At 43.1% G+C, this 18,249-nt stretch overlaps 1 protein-coding gene across 1 annotated transcript in view; it reads right to left on the reverse strand.

The window, feature by feature from the left end:
• Nucleotides 1-18,249, reverse strand: part of LOC126481620 (synaptotagmin-14) — a 602,337-nt gene that overhangs the window by 217,370 nt on the left and 366,718 nt on the right. The gene's annotated exons all lie outside the window — the stretch shown is intronic.

Here is an 18,249-nt window from a genome sequence, read left to right on the forward strand (position 1 = left end):
GTTGTTGTGATGCCTCGTGTAAGGAGGAGGTATCCGTACCATTATGTTTACGACTTTGATAAAGGTCGGATTGTAGCCTGTCGCGATTGCGGTTTATCGTATCGCGACATTGCTGCTCGCGTTGGTCGAGATCCAATTACTGTTAGCAGAATACGGAATCGGTGGGTTCAGGAGGGTAATACGGAACGCCGTGCTGGATCCCAACGGCCTCGTCTCACTAGCAGTCCAGATGACATTCATCTTACACGCATGGCTGTAACAGATCGTGCAGCCACGTCTCGATCCCCGAGTCAACAGATGGGGACGTTTGCAAGACAGCAACCATCTGCACGAACAGTTCGACGACGTTTGCAGGCAGCATGGACTATCAGCTCGGAGACCATGGCTGCGGTTACCCTTGACGCTGCATCACAGACAAGGCGCCTGCGATGGTGTACTCAACGACGAACCTGGGTGCACGAATGGCAAAACGTCATTTTTTCGGATGAATCCAGATTCTGTTTACAGCATCATGATGGTCGCATCCGTGTTTGGCGACATCGCGGTGAACGCACATTGGAAGCGTGTATTCGTCATCACCATACTGGAGTATCACCCGGCGTGATGGTATGGGGTGCCATTGGTTACACGCCTCGGTCACCTCTTGTTCACATTGACGGCACTTTGAACAGTGGACGTTACATTTCAGACGTGTTACGACCCGTGGTTCTACGCGTCATTAGATCCCTGCGAAACCCTACGTTTCAGCAGGATAATGCACGACCGCACGCTGCAGGTCCTGTACGGACCTTTCCGGATACAGGAAATGTTCGACTGCTGCCCTGGCCAGCACAATCTCCAGATCTCTCACCAATTGAAAACGTCTGGTCAATGGTGGCCGAGCAACTGGCTCGTCACAATACGCCAGTCACTACTTTTGATGAACTGTGGTATCGTGTTGAAGCTGCATGGGCAGCTGTACCTGTACACGCCATCCAAGCTCTGTTTGACTCAATGCCTAGGCGTATGAAGGCCGTTATTACGGCCAGAGGTGGTTGTTCTGGGTACTGATTTCTCAGGATCTATGCACCCAAATTGGTGAAAATGTAAGCACATGTCAGTTCTAGTATAATATATTTGTCCAATGAATACCCATTTATCATCTGCATTTCTTCTTGGTGTAGCAATTTTAATGGCCAGTAGTGTATCTTCTTACTGTGGCCGTTGTGATACCACCTAGCCGAGTGATACTGCGGAATGAAACTTTATTTCATCAAATTGGGATATTAATACATTTTCTTCGATGAAGAAGTGACCGCTCATTTTGCCTAGTCATCATCAAGAACTTCTGCAATTATTCGCGTGTTCTTTTTATTTATTTTTTATTTAACTGACTACGAACTGTGAACCGTTCACTGCGATGTCATTCCAACTATTCTGTGTGTACTGACGCATGAATCGTTCAGTTATCAGTGCTTTATTAATAAATGTATTGAAGGCCAGCCTGTCTGACTCTGGTTACATCCGAGCCCGGATATGACAATTAAACAGGATTTTCTTCCAGTTCTATTCTTCTTTCTGCTTCATGTATTTAGTTTCCAGTGACAACATTGATCTGCCCGGACATGCGCGCCGTCTGCACGTCGTTTCCGAGATGCGGGGAGGTCCGGCCCCGGATCGAATCTGCCCGGCAGATTCCCGACGAGGACCTCTCTGCCGGACATCATGGATGCGGTTTCCAGCAGTTTTACACATTCGACTAGGTGAATACCGTGCTGGTACTCATGTCCAGCCTAAGATACAGGATTCGCATGCATTTCGAAAACATTCTCGAACTTTCACAAGGGATAACACCAGACGCAGACTGATGGGGTACACAAATAGCGTCCCGGAGACGAGGAGCAGAAGGTGGAGGGGAGGCAGGGGTGGCGACGGGAAGGGTATCCAGCCGCCCCTTCTGCTGGATCCTCTGAAGAATCGGGATTAGACTAAGGAGTGAAAACCTAACGTTATTGATATATGAATAAAAAATATTTCTTGAGAAAACTCGTTGAAAATTCTGGATTTGATCATAGGAAGATGTGGTTTCAGAACAGAATCAAAACTGTGTCATTCACACTCATATTAATAATATACACGTACATTTTTCATGTTGTTGTGGTCTTCAGTCCTGAGACTGGTTTGATGCAGCTCTCCATGTTACGCTATCGTGTGCAAGCTTCTTCATCTCCCAGTACCTACTGCAGTACCTCCTTCTGAATCTGCTTAGTGTATTCATCTCTTGGTCTCCCTCTACGATTTTTACCCTCCACGCTGCCCTCCAGTACTAAATTAGTGATCCCTTGATGCCTCAGAACATGTCCTACCAACCGATCGCTTCTTCTAGTCAAGTTGTGCCACAAACTCCTCCCCAATTCTATTCAATACCTCCTCATTAGTCATGTGATCTACCCATCTAATCTTCAGCATTCTTCTGTAGCACCACATTTCGATAGCTTCTATTCTCTTCTTGTCCAAACTATTTATCGTCCTTTTTTCACTTCCATACATGGCTACACTCCATACAAATACTTTCAGAAACGACTTCCTGACACTTAAATCTATACTCGATGTTAACAAATTTCTCTTCTTCGGAAACGCTTTCCTTGCCATTGTCAGTCTACATTTTATATCCTCTCTACTTCGACCATCATCAGTTATTTTTCTCCCCAAATAGCAAAACTCCTTTACTACTTTAAGTGTCTCATTTCCTAATCTAATTCCCTCAGCATCACCTGACTTAATACGACTACATTACATTATCCTCGTTTTGCTTTTGTTGATGTTCATCTTATATCCTCCTTTCAAGACACTATCCATTCCGTTCAATTGCTCTTCCAAGTCCTTTGCTGTCTCTGACAGAATTACAATGTCATCGGCGAACCTTAAAGTTTGTATTTCCTCTCCATGGATTTTAACATCTACTCCGAACTTTTCTTTTGTTTCCTTTACTGCTTGCTCAATGTACAGATTGAATAACATCGGGGAGAGGCTACAACCCTGTCTCACTCCCTTCCCAACCGCTGCTTCCCTTTCATGCCCCTCGACTCTTATAACTGCCATCTGGTTTCTGTACAAATTGTAAATAGCCTTTCGCTCCCTGTATTTTACCCCTGCCACCTTCAGAATTTGAAAGAGAGTATTCCAGTCAACATTGTCATAAGCTTTCTCTAAATCTACAAATGCTAGAAACGTAGGTTTCCCTTTCCTTAATCTATGTTCTAAGATAAGTCTTAAGGTCAGTATTGCCTCACGTGTTCTCATATTTCTACGGAATCCAAACTGATCTTCCCCGAGGTCGGCTTCTACCAGTTTTTCCATTCGTCTGTAAAGAATTCGCGTTAGTATTTTGCAGCCGTGGCTTATTAAACCGATAGTTCGGTAATTTTCACATCTGTCAACATCTGCTTTCTTTGGGATTGGAATTATTATATTCTTCTTGAAGTCTGAGGGTATTTCGCCTGTCTCATACATCTTGCTCACCAGATGGTAGAGTTTTGTCAGGACTGGCTCTCCCAAGCCCGTCAATAGTTCTGATGGAATGTTGTCTACTTCCGGGGCCTTGTTTCGACTTAGGTCTTTCAGTGCTCTGTTAAACTCTTCACTCAGTATCATATCTCCCATTCCAACTTCATCTACATCCTCTTCCAATTGATTGGTACGGTACTTCACGCAATAGGTTAGTGTGCTCGGAGCTGTCACAGCGAGAAAACCACGCTGTTGAGAGTTCGCCTACACTAGGCGTTGAAAATCAGCTCCAATTGAGAATTCAGTCAAATTTTAAATGCGTTCTGTTATATGGGATTTTAGTGGCAGAAACGTGATAGCTGATAACGTTTATCGGGAAATTTAGTTGTTTAGCAAACGAATGTGATGAGTGAATGTGTTACGGAATATTTTCATCTTTTTAAGAGTGACAATGACAGAAGTGGCTTTCAGAGAAAGAAATTTGTACAGAAAACTGACGAAACAACTTCCCGTAGTTTCCTCGGAGTTTTTCGCGTGAAACCGTTCCTATAAAGGTGGAGGAAAACTCCTCAGCGTTTAGGGTTACAAATCTCCTTTCTGAGAACCACAAAACTCAACGCATGACTGTTCTGTAGATTGCTTTAGTTCTGATAGGGAATTCCACCCCCTGCCCTCCCCCCTCACAGCATCAAATAAGGCGAGTGTGTGATGTTCCTCTCCACGAGATGTCGCGGCAGTCAGTCGACTCGAAGCGCTACACAAGCACGTTTATAGGACTGGCGCTCCGTAAAATATTGAAAATAATAATAAAAAATTAGAATACTGCACACCGCATGGTTGCTGAAATTGGAAATAAGAATGCCGGGACTCGAACCCCCAAGCTTGTTACCAGAACCTTCTTCCTGGAACAACTCAGAGAGATGAGTGGACAGATGAGAAGGGGAGGCCATGGGTCCTCTTGACTCAGACGTCGATGGCCTCTCAGCTGAGCTTCAGACGGGAGTCTTCCTGTACTGGCAGCGACCGCTTTGGTTGTAGTAACAACTGCGTTGTTAGAAGAAGCGTCAGCAGCCAATGAGAGATGAGGCCACCGTCGGAGGCTTCCTCACGCCATACAGGAAGCACCGTACTGTTGCTGCCAAGGTCTGTCTATTCAGAGGATGTTCTTGATACTTCTGTCTACCTCGAGACCAATACCATGTTCGGCTACGCGGTCTCCAATGGTACCGGGGCATGACGGAATCAGCTCGATCTCCCATCCCGAACTCTATAGAGCATGGTTTGGCACTCGCTTTCAATCGAGCTCATACACACGACCATTAAAAATATTACACATTTCTCTACCCGTTGTATTGTTGCAACTGGTAAACACTTCCCATACAGAAGTTTTTTTCTATACCTAACTGAAACACCCATTGTGTAGATTTCTAACATTTAATAGGTTAGGTAAAAATATGAATTCTTTGTTTGAAATGGCGTTAGGTATATTATTTCATCCTGTCACGTGTTACGCATCTGACAGATTGCACCATATTCAACTCAATTTCTGACATCGTTATTACTATGACGTCTCCTTATTTATGAATTAAGTGTACAATCTCTTCCACATTCTTTTGTTAATAATGGCCGGCCGCGGTGGCCGTGCGGTTCTAGGCCCTCCAGTCCGGAGCCGCGCTGCTGTTACGGTCGCAAGTTCGAATCCTGCCTCGGGCATGGGTGTGTGTGATGTCCTTAGGTTAGTTAGGTTTAAGTAGCTCTAAGTTATAGGGGACTGATGACCTCAGCAGTTGAGTCCCATAGTGCTCAGAGCCATTTGTTAATAATGGAATGTCAGTTCATGCTGGCAGTTTCGTGTTGCTGCGGGGTAAAATTATGTTGCGTTTTTGAGTCATGGAAAGATCTGTGAACGTTTTGAAGCACAAACGCATGGCGTTAAATTTTATATCTTACGAACTTCCAACATCCTGGAATAGTTACAGGTCAGCAACTTCTGGTAATCTGTACACCGTAAAGCCAGCGAATTTCATTTCTTGCAATTAGTCGAGGACTAGTTTCGGATCGGGTCCCCATTGTCAAATCAACCTCCAGGACAGAAAAACAAATTTAAAGTCGTGTACAACACAAGTATTACCATATTTTTAGATACATGTCAAAAATGCAAAACCGTTTCCATCTTACACAATACAGAAAAAATTCTTTCAATGGGGTTTTTGAAGTAGGCACAGTGCAAACAGGATAAATCTCTCCAGACAACGACCCCTGGTAACTGGTCACAGTGTTAGCTTTAGTAAGAAGGTAAATGAATCTCTGCACTATGACAGCTTCATAATTTGAAATATAAAAAAAGTTTCGGAAAATCGAAATGGTGTTTCCCCAGTCGTAAGGGTTCCAAAATGTCATCTACACACTGTACAGTGCATGGTGGAGCGTAAATCGTTCCAGTCTTTCCTTTTTCATTCGTGTATTGAGCGAGGGAAATATGGCTGTCTGCAAGCCTCCGTATGCGCACCAACCTGGTCTTCTCTTACTCTCACCTGCTGCAGAATGAGCATGCAGTCTTTCTCAAATACAGGTTCGCTAAATTTACCCAACAGTGTTTCGTCAGAACTACGTCGCGTGTCTTCAAACATTCCCATTCGAATTTCCCAAGCAGTTCTGTTACAATTTCATACACACCATATCAGGCTGTTACGATCCCAGCAGCGCGTCTCTGAATTTATTCGATATCTCATGAACGCATACTTGATAAGGACTAAACGCTGAAACAATACCTTTACAGATGAAGTGCACTTTCCCACCCTTCCAACAAATCCAAATTTTTCTATTCGTCTTTCCTAATTCTGATTGCAGGTGATCGTCCCATTTCATATCGCCTCTTACCATCACTTCTAAATACTAATATGATGTATCATGCTCAAAATATTCTGTATTAAGGTTGTAAGCGAATGTTATCGGGTTCTTTCTTCTTGTTACTAGGTGACAGAAACCGGAAAAATCATTATAACTCTCCAGAATCATTAATGTAACTGGTTTGTAAGTCCAGTCTTATTAAAAATGCAAATTTTAGAAGAAAGGCGATTAGGGCTCTACCAGTAAACACCTACACCTGATTCTTTACAGACTCGAACTACCATATATAAAAAGTAATATTTTCTGATCTATGTACCATAAAATAACAATTTTGTAGGTATTTTCACTGATAAAAGTGGATACTGCCAGCAAAGTATGTTGCGAATAGAATTAGTAGTAAATAACTAATGAATTAAAACTTCGCGCCTGATGTTGCAGTTTTACTGCATGAACAGCGAAAATGTAGTAAGCGATAAACTTTTTTCTTTTGTTCATTTTGTACATTAGTGTCAGAGAGAAAAGTTTCATGAAGGTTTGTTGGAAGTTGCTAAGCGCTGTCATTCTCAAATATTGGATGTATATAGCCTGCGTAATTTGCGCGTCGCTGGTTATGTTGCCTGAAGATATGTATAGAGTTTCCAACTGTAATACGTGACATGGTATGTTAAACCTAGATTATAGCCTTTAGTGAGTAGATTCTCCCTCTCCATAAACTGTGGACCTTGCCGTTGGTGGGAAGGCAGCATTACAGATAGCCACACCGTAGGTGCAACCACAACGGAGGGGCATCTGTTGAGAAACCAGACAAACGTGTGATGCTCAAAGAGGGGCAACGGTCTGGATGATTGGCTAATCTGACCTTGTAACATCAACCAAAAGGGGGGAACTTCAGCCGTAATTTTTCCCCAGGCTCTGCAGCTTTACTGTATGATTAAATGATGACGTCATCCTCTTGGGTAAGCTATTCCGGGCGGGGACTACTCGGCAGGACGTCTTTATCAGGAGAAACAAAACTGGCGTTCTACGGATCGGAGCGTGGAATGTCATATCCCTTAATCGGGCAAGCAAGTTAGAAAATTTAAACCGGGAAATGGATGGGTTATATTTAGATATAGTGGGAGTTAGTGAAATTGGGTGGCAGGAGGAACAGACTTCTTGTCAGGAGAATACAGGATTATAACTACAAAATCAAATAGGGATGATTCACGAATAGAGTTGATAATGAATAAAAAATAAGAACGCGGATAAGCTATGAACAGTATAGTGAACGCGTTATTGTAGCCAAGATAGACACGAAACCGACATCCACCAAAGTAGTTCAAGTTTATATGCCAACTAGGAATGTATAATGAGATAAAAGAAATTATTCACATAGTTAAGGGAGACGAAAATTTCATTGTGGTGGGGACAGGAATTTAATAGTAGAAAAAGGAAGAGAAGGAAAAGCAGTAAGTGAATATTGACTGGGAAAAGGAATGAAAAAGGAGGCCGCTTGGTAGAATTTTGCAGAGAGCATAATTTAATCATCTCTAACACTTGGTTTAAGAATCATGAAAGAACGTTGTTTACATGGAGGAGACCTGGAGACACCAGAAGGTTTCAAATTGGTTATATAATGGTAACACAGAGATTTCTTAACCAGTCTTTAAATTTTAAGACATTTCCAGGGACAGAGGCGGACTCTGACCACAATTTATTGGTTGTGAACTGTAGTTTAAAATTGAAGAAACTTCAAAAAGGTAGGAATATAAGACAAATGGACCTGGATAAACTGAAAGAAAAAGGTGGTGTAGAGAGTTTCAGAGGGAAAATTAGGGAACGATTGAAAAGATAAGAGGAAAAGAATACAGTAGAAGAAGAATGGGTAGATTTGAGATATGAAACAGAGAAGGCAACAGAGGATCAAGTAGGTAAAAAGACGAGGGCTAGTTTAAATCCTTGGGAGCACAAGATATATTGAATCTAACTGACGAAAGGAGAAAATATAAAAATGCAGTAAATGACGCAGGCGAAAGGGATTACAAACGTCTAAAAAATGAGAGTGACATGAAGTGCAAATTGACTAAACAGGAATGGCCAAGGACAAATGTAAGGATTTAGAACCACATATCACTAGGGGAAAGATAGATGCCGCCTATAGGAAAATGGAGAAAAGAGAACCATCTTTATGAATATCAAGAGGTCAGATGGAAAACCAATCCTAAGCAAAGAAGGGAAAGCAGAAAGGCGCAAGCAGTATGTAGAGGGTCTACACAAGGGAGAGGTACTTGAGAGTAATATTTTGGAAACAGAAGAAGACGCAGATGAAGATGAGATGGGAGATACGATACTGCATGAAGAATTTGACAGAGCACTGAAGACCTAACTCGAAACAAGGCCACGGGAGTAGACAACATTATGTTAGAACTACTAATAGCCTTGGGAGAGCCAGCCATGTCAAAACTCTTCCATCTGCTGATCAAGATGTGTGAGAAAGGCGAAATACTCTCAACTTCAGGAAAACTGTAATAATTACAGTTCCAAAGAATCAGGTGCGCTGCCAGACTTGAAAATTACCGAACTGTCAGTTTATAAATCACGGTTGCAAAATACTAACACGAGTTCTTTACAAAAGAACGGAAAAATCTGGCAGAAACCGAAATCGGGAAAGATTAATTTGGATTCCGGAGAAATGCAGGAACACGGGAAGCACTATTGTCCCTGCGACTTCTCATAGAAGGAATGTTGAGGAAAGACAAACGCACGTTCAAAGCATTTGTAGACGTAGAGAAAGCTTTTGACGATTGGGACTGGAACACTCTCTTTCAGATTCTAAAGGTGGCTGGGGTAAAGAGAGCAAAAGACTTTACAACGTGTTCCGTAACCAGATGTCGGTTATGAGAGTCGAGGGGCATGAAAGGGAAGCAGTGGTTGAAAAGAGAGTAGACAGTGCTATAGATATCCCCGATGTTATCCAGTCTGTAAACTGAACAAGCTGTGGTGTAAACCAAAGAAAAATTTGGATTAAGGATTAAAGTTCAGGGAGAAGGAAGAAAAACTTTGTGATTTGCCGATGACATTGTAATTCTGCGAGAGACGGCAGAGGTCCTGGAAGGGTAACTGAACGGAATGGACAGCGTCTTGAAAGGAGGATATAAGATGAACACCAACAAAAGCAAAACGACGATAATGGAACGTGATCGCATCAAATCAAGTGATGCTTAGGGAATTAAATTAGGTAATTAGACACTTAAAGTAGTAAATGAGTTTTGCTACTTAGGCGGCAAAATAATTGATGGTCGAAGTAAAGGGGATATAAAATGTAGACTGGCAATGGCAAGAAAAGCATTTCTGAAGAAGAGAAATTTGTTAACATCGAGTATAGATTTAAGTATCAGGAAGTCTTTTCTGAAGGTATTTTTATGATGGTCGATAATTGATGGTCGAAGTAAAGGGGATATAAAATGTAGACTGGCAATGGCAAGAAAAGCATTTCTGAAGAAGAGAAATTTGTTAACATCGAGTATAGATTTAAGTATCAGGAAGTCTTTTCTGAAGGTATTTTTATGGGGTATAGGCATGTACGGAAATGAAACAGACGATGAACAGTTTAGACAAGAAGAAAATAGAAAGTTTTGAAATGTGGCACTACAAAAGAATGCTGGAGACTAGATGGGTAAATCACGTAACTGATGAAGTACTGAATAGAACTGGGAAGAAAAATTTGTGGCACACTCTGACTAGAAGAAGGGATCATTTGGTGGGACATTCTGAGACATCAAGGGATCACTAATTTAGTACTCGACGGAATCGTGGGGGGGTAAAGAGCATAGAGGGAGACCAAGAGATGAATGCAGTAAGGAGATTCAGAAGGATATAGGTTGCTGTAGTTATTCGGACATGAACAGGGTTGCACAGTATAGAGTATCACGGACAGCTGCATCGAAATGGCTCTGAGCACTATGGGACTTAACTTCTGAGGTCATCAGTCCCCTAGAACTACTTAAATCTAACTAACCTAAGGACATCACACACATCCATGCCCGAGGCAGGATTCGAACCTGCGACCGTAGCGGTCGCGCGGTTCCAGACTGTAGCGCCTAGAACCGCTCGGCCACTTCGGCCGGCTGCATCAAACCAGTCTTCGGAATAAAGACCGCAACAACAAAAACAACAGTGAGTAGATTATCACAGCACTTTAAATTTTTAAATTCGGCCAGTAACTGTATGAAAAATTTTAAGTCAAGTTTTTGTTGCCCCCTGGAAGCGGTTAGATAGACAACCTGCTACTAAAACCGTGCCTCGAGTTCGCCGTATAGTAATACCGATTTCCCGTCGATGACAAGATTATTAGAGACGGAGAACAAGCTCTGATTGCCCGCGTGTGGCGAAGGAAATAGGCTGTATCTTTTCAAGGGGACAGTCATGGCATTAGCTTTACGAGATGTAAGAAAATCAAGGAAACACTAAAACCGAATGGCTTAACTGTGTTCTGAACGACTTTCCTCGTGAATACAAATCCAGTGTCGTAACTATAACAATCTTGTTGCTCACTGATTGTGCAAGATGCCGAGTCCCATCGTAAATGCGCCTCCCGGCAACAGCCGGGTGTCTGCAAGCACATTTCCAGAGAGAAATAGCAAGAGAGTCATACATTGTCTAACTGAAAGATCAACTCCAATATTCCATTCAGTAATTTAAGGACATACGGAAATTAAATCAGTTTAGCAGTACAGGAAGTTGCATCAGACACCTTTTCAATATGGATTCTTATAAGACTTTATCATCCACTGTTTCGCTCAGCGACAATTCCGCTGTCATGTTTGCAGCTTAATTTATATGGTCAAACTTGACGCTGTATAATCATATTTTAAGCGCATTTCCAGTATATATAACGTCAAGATTCACAATTAATTATCCCTTGATTCACAAGGCGACTTTACTTTTTAAAATAGAGCCATATTTCATTTCAGGACCATAATCGGCGTAATGACCAGAAGTGATTTGCATACTGATGAATACGAAATTAATTCGCGTTCAACTAACGAAGACATTCCACGAATGTGACCAAAACTTATTTTGCTGCATATAGAAAAATGTGTTCTTTCACCACGAAATGTTGTTAAATCGTGAATCATTAAAAGTCTGTAGATGCTGTTAGATGCACAGAGACTGTCAGAATGAGATAACGAAAATGTTTGATTCCACGTTGGAGAAGAGCCGGAAGTAAAATTCTTTACGTGCTTCGTTTACAGTTGTATTTCCTATTTATGCTTATACTACGTTTTGATTTTTGTGGACTTTGGTTGATTTAGAGTGTAGACTGTCACACAGATTACGGCGATGTTTATCTGGACCCAGAGGAAGTAAAATAATATACGTGTATTGGGCTTACATGAAGGTCGGTATAAGCTGTGAGAAGCATAATCATGAATTTCTCACACTAGACGCAGACCAACAACACTCTTCCTTTTTCATTCTCCCTTCTCTCCTCTCAAGTTTGAAGCACTTATCTATTTTCCTTCCTTCCTGTTGTTAAATTTTTTCATCTGACAGTAACTGTCTCCTGCGTAGCATATATTAAAATTTTATTTATTAAGTTCCCTCTCAAAACCTTAGAAGCCTGTAATAGGAATTGTTAGACGCCCTGTGTAATTCACAATATGACCAGTTTCGGCTTTCTGTCCACATAAGATCTGTTAAAACAGGAAAGGAAAGAACTAAAGCTATAGTGACGAGGAAAGGTTCAGTTGGCTGAAGGCCAAGTCTAGAATAACATTTAAGAGTACGTAACAAAAATAACGATCCAGGAAAGATAGTAAACTCAAGCGTTTCTCCTTACAACTGAAGACATGGAAAACCAAAAACAAAAGAAAGTCTAATAACGAAAGCTGAACGATTAGCTCCCATAATCAAAGCTAAAAAATGCTTCAAAAGAATCAAAAACCCAATGGTGTTTCAGAATACCGAAGACTTCATTAAAAACAACACAAGGCTTTTTTATAATACTTTTAAGTAAAAAGTAATGAAAAATAGTGCCCAACCTAACAACTCCAAGTCAAAAACGGCAATACTGCCACAATAACATGGATATTTGCAAAATACTGCCAAAATATATAAGAAAGCTCAACCGTGAAGGACTATAGAAATTAAATTGACTTTTGCACTTCAGCAACAACCAACCTCAGCTCAGAACCACCCACCACTGAGGAACTGCAAACGTATTGGTTGGTTGGTTTGTGGGATTGAAGGGACCAGACTACTAGGGCCATCGGTCCCTTTTTCCATGAACTTGCAAACGTATTGAATCACAAAAACTGTAAGGCCACGAGAAAATCGAATCGGAAGTGAAGTTTGGAAAACTGTAGAAATAAGTGGTATACAGACACTACAAAACATGGGAATATTGCTCACAACAGGGATATATGCAAAATACTTCATAAACCTCAACTGTGAAGAACTATAGGAAAATTTAATTAGCACCTCAACAACAACCAACCTCAACTCGGAAACTCCCACCACTGAGGGATTGGAAATAATCATATCGAAGCTCAAAAACTGTAACGCTTCCAGAGAAAATCAAATCACAGTTAACTTTGGAAAAAGTCAAGAAAATACCATACTGTCACTCCAAAACATCTTTGAAGAAATCTGAATAAATGAAAAAATCCCAGATGAACGGAAGACGGCCCTCATCCACGAACTCCATAAGACGGGGTCTGAAACAGACCCCAACTACTACAGAGCGATCTCACTCCTAGACGTAACATGCAACATAGTCCCTAAAGTCCTTCTAAACAAAGCAGATACCCAACTAGATCATCTACTTAGAGAACACCAAGCGGTTTTCAGGAAAGGAAGATCCTGCCTTCAACATAGCCTACATTTTAAGTTGCACATGACCTACGAAAAAGCAGGAGCAAAATCATATACGATCACTTTCATTGAATTAAAAAACATGCAATTCATTTGATCTGAAAGCCCTCATTTCTGCACTAAAGGAAGTAAATCTGGACGATAAAACCAGAAACCTAATCATAGAGACCTTTACTACACAGACTCCAAAGTTAAATTGATGGGAGAACTCTCCGACTCTTTTGAGATAAAAACTGGTGTACAGCAAGAAGACAGACACGAAGACAAATAGTGGATCCTTACTAGGAACAAAAAGAAAGGCATCAAAGTCAGTTCCCTAAGTTGGGCAGGTTATATGACTCCATTAGTTGAGAACGGACTCTCGAACAACAAAAATAAGCGTAAAAATTGGTCTCAAAATCTCCTTCAAAGGGAGCAAAATAATGACAAACTTAAAAAACACACGGAAACCTATTAAACTTGGAGATCAAAAAACAGAAATCGTCAAGGAATTCAAATATTTTGGAGAATGGATCACCTGGAATGCTGTCGAAAAAAACTAGTAAAATCTAGAAGAAATAAAGTTGAACTAGCCTTCCAACTCATCAAAAACACATATAAGAAAATGGAATGCAAAAATGAGATGCTATTGCATGGCAACCAAACTGGAAGACCCATATGCCGCCGAAACACTGTCCACCACCAGACATGGCCCAATTGAAAGGCTGGAGATCAAAGAAAGGAAGGTACAGTATTAAGAAAAGTCTTAGGCAATCCAGTCCATGACAACAGATTAATCCACGTCAGAAGTGAGACACTTTACCAAATAACCGGAAAATGAGGAGGAGAAGAATAATTGATTTTTGTGGACATATCCTCAGAATGAATTCAAGTTGGCTAACCCAAAAAACTGTTGACTTCCTCCGCAACAACAAAAACCGTGCCAAATTGGTTAAATCACAGAAAATATGCTCGAAGATAATAATAATAATAAAAAAAAAGAAACCAAAGACAATAAAGAAATGTCCCAAGTCAAAATCATAACCAAACGAAATATTCAAATCCCTGAATAAGAAACGAAAAGAAGGTCAGAAAGAATGAAACAATACTGAACTAAATGAGAGGCACAAAACATTAAAAAGTTATTGATCTAACTTACTCCAAACTTGGGTGAATCAAAAGAAGAAGAAGAAGAAAGGGGATAATATGGCTGACGCACGTAACACAGCATTAAGAGTATTCTGACACGAGGTGAAATCACGTCAAGACGTCGTGGGATTGAGCGGCTACCCCCTATTACATGTCGGCCGTCGTAGGCTGAGCAGAATGGTAAAACAGGACAAGCGGAGAGCTGTGGCGGAACCAGCAACAAACTTTAACCCTGGCCAGAGTGCAAGTGTATCTGAACACACAGTGCACCGAACTCTCCTAACGATGTACAGTCGTGGACAAAACGAGCGAGACCCCTCGCCTTTTCGTTATGCTGATCCGCATAGCTTTAAAGTCTGCTACACAGCATAACAGGCAAGGCGACGAAGTGATACCAACATACTATGCACAGGCGTGAAATTGACAAACTATCCGAACTTTGTCAGACTGTTTTCAATCATGTGTAAGACTATATTAATGCTGATTAGCGTGTTAAACACAACACGTAAATATAAGATATAAATGAAAGAAGAAACGCTAACTAGTATGAACTGTACTAATAAAAATGAATTTCAGCTTATCGAGATAACACAACTGTTCTAGTAAGACAAAGTGCCCCAGACCGTTACCAGTTAGCAAAATATTTTGCGCATTCGGCCGCGAAACGGTTTGTGTCAACTTTCAGACCAATCATAGTGGATTACCGTTGCTGACCTACCATGAAAGTGTGCAAATTTAGCAATGCCCGAAGATTCAGAACGAAATTCAGTCAAAAATCATTCAGTTCCACACGTAAGTCAATCCCATTATTGACAGAAGCGGAAAAAGGAAGGCAGTAACAAGTATGAAATTCTACAAGACTTTCATATTGACATCCACAGGGTGCCAGTACAGAATAAATGTAGCAATAAAACGTATTGGGGGCGCGAGAATTTCTTAAAATTGCTTTACTGATAGTCTATCTGCCTCCGTCAAGATTAGAACCGAAAACAAACCAGACCTCCCTTGCAGTAGCAAACACCTTTCACTACCCTAGCAGACAACCCAGGCAAACAGCCCTCTATTACTACACTCCTGGAAATGGAAAATAGAACACATTGACACCGGTGTGTCAGACCCACCATACTTGCTCCGGACACTGCGAGAGGGCTGTACAAGCAATGATCACACGCACGGCACAGCGGACACACCAGGAACCGCGGTGTTGGCCGTCGAATGGCGCTAGCTGCGCAGCATTTGTGCACCGCCGCCGTCAGTGTCAGCCAGTTTGCCGTGGCATACGGAGCTCCATCGCAGTCTTTAACACTGGTAGCATGCCGCGACAGCGTGGACGTGAACCGTATGTGCAGTTGACGGACTTTGAGCGAGGGCGTATAGTGGGCATGCGGGAGGCCGGGTGGACGTACCGTCGAATAGCTCAACACGTGGGGCGTGAGGTCTCCACAGTACATCGATGTTGTCGCCAGTGGTCGGCGGAAGGTGCACGTGCCCGTCGACCTGGGACCGGACCGCAGCTACGCACGGATGCACGCCAAGACCGTAGGATCCTACGCAGTGCCGTAGGGGACCGCACCGCCACTTCCCAGCAAATTAGGGACACTGTTGCTCCTGGGGTATCGGCGAGGACCATTCGCAACCGTCTCCATGAAGCTGGGCTACGGTCCCGCACACCGTTAGGCCGTCTTCCGCTCACGCCCCAACATCGTGCAGCCCGCCTCCAGTGGTGTCGCGACAGGCGTGAATGGAGGGACGAATGGAGACGTGTCGTCTTCAGCGATGAGAGTCGCTTCTGCCTTGGTGCCAATGATGGTCGTATGCGTGTTTGGCGCCGTGCAGGTGAGCGCCACAATCAGGACTGCATACGACCGAGGCACACAGGGCCAACACCCGGCATCATGGTGTGGGGAGCGATCTCCCACACTGGCCGTACACCACTGGTGATCGTCGAGAGGACACTGAATAGTGCACGGTACATCCAAACCGTCATCGAACCCATCGTTCTACCATTCCTAGACCGGCAAGGGAACTTGCTGTTCCAACAGGACAATGCGCGCCCGCCTGTATCCCGTGCCACCCAACGTGCTCTAGAAGGTGTAAGTCAACTACCCTGGCCAGCAAGATCTCCGGATCTGTCCCCCATTGAGCATGTTTGGGACTGGATGAAGCGTCGTCTCACGCGGTCTGCACGTCCAGCACGAACGCTGGTCCAACTGAGGCGCCAGGTGGAAATGGTATGGCAAGCCGTTCCACAGGACTACAGCCAGCATCTCTACGATCGTCTCCATGGGAGAATAGCAGCCTGCATTGGTGCGAAAGGTGGATATACACTGTACTAGTGCCGACATTGTGCATGCTCTGTTGCCTGTGTCTATGTGCCTGTGGTTCTGTCAGTGTGATCATGTGATGTATCTGACCCCAGTAATGTGTCAATAAAGTTCCCCCTTCCTGGGACAATGAATTCACGGTGTTCTTATTTCAATTTCCAGGAGTGTACATCAGACATGAATAAGCCGGCAATTTCGCAATTAAAATGGCAAAATGATTTGCAGTTTCTGTTGCATAGAGCTTTCTGGACTCTAAAATTTGGATTTTCTACCTTTATGTCACCGCTTATGTGAATCATTCGGGATGTTTATCGAAATAACAAAATACTATTATTAGCGAGTAACGGCAACGGGTTCTACACAACGCTGGTGACTACTTTCAAGGACAGTAACAGGTGCAAACATGTAAATCTTTTGTATCGGTTGTGAATAAATAGTTGCCAGTATTTAAGTTCCAACCCTCGTATAATCTTACATATGATTGAAAACAGTCTGACAAAGTTTGGATAGTTCGTCAATTTCACGCCTGTGCATAGTATGTTGGTAGCACTTCGTCGCCTTGCCTGTTATGCTGTGTAGCAGACTTTAAAGCTGTGCGGATCAGCATAACGAAAAGGCGAGGGGTCTCGCTCGTTTTGTCCACGACTGTACCTCCACAGCCGAAGATCCATGCATGTGCCAATTTTAACATCACGACATCGGCAAGCACGACTGAAATGGGCACGTGACGGTCGGCACTGGACCTTGGTGCAGTGGCAGAACCACGAGACCTTCTTTGTCATGACGATGGGAGGGCGCCAATCCGTCGTCTTCCAGGGGAACAGCTCCTCGACACCTGTACTGCGAGATGGAGACACGATGGCGGCGGCTCCATTGTGCTCTGGGGAACATTCAGTTGGGCATCCATGGGTCCAGTGGAACTCCTGCAACGCACCACGATGGTCAAAGAGTATCGTACACTGCCTGCAGACCATGTACACCTCTTCGTGACGGTCATGTTTTCCGATGGCAACGTCGTTTTCAGCAAGATAACGCGCCTTGTTACATGGCCTGGAGTGTGATGAAGTGGTTCGAAGAACACAGTGGCGAGTTCCAGTTGATGTGTTGGCCCCACAACTCGCCAGATCTGAGCCCAATCGAACACGTCTCGGATGTCATTGAACTTGGCGTCAGAGCTCATCGCCATCCTCTCCGGAATTTACGGGAATTAGGTGACTGTGTGTGCAGATTTGGTGCCATCTCCCTCCAGCGACCTACCAAAGCTTCATTGCTTCCATTCCGCTACGCGTCGCCGCTGTTACCCGTGCCAAAGGTGGACGTATCCTCTGTTAGATAGGTGTTCATAATGTTCTGGCTGATCAGAGTACTATCTAATTATAGAAAACCGTTTAGCAGGACAAAATACATGAAAAAAAGACGTCGAGTGAAAAGTAATTAAATGAAACAGTAACTGTTTAATTAAAAGTCTCGATGGTCGATGGCGCATTTAGAGAACAGAACAGTCCAGGCGACGCCGTCTCGCTGCCTGTCCTGCGACGGTGCTTTCGGGAGGAGACCCACGCTCGATGACGCCGGTGGCCCAGTGTAGGCGGCCGCAAGCCGAGCT

Source organism: Schistocerca serialis, chromosome 1 (assembly GCF_023864345.2).
Source record: "Schistocerca serialis cubense isolate TAMUIC-IGC-003099 chromosome 1, iqSchSeri2.2, whole genome shotgun sequence".
Lineage (NCBI taxonomy): Eukaryota > Metazoa > Arthropoda > Insecta > Orthoptera > Acrididae > Schistocerca > Schistocerca serialis.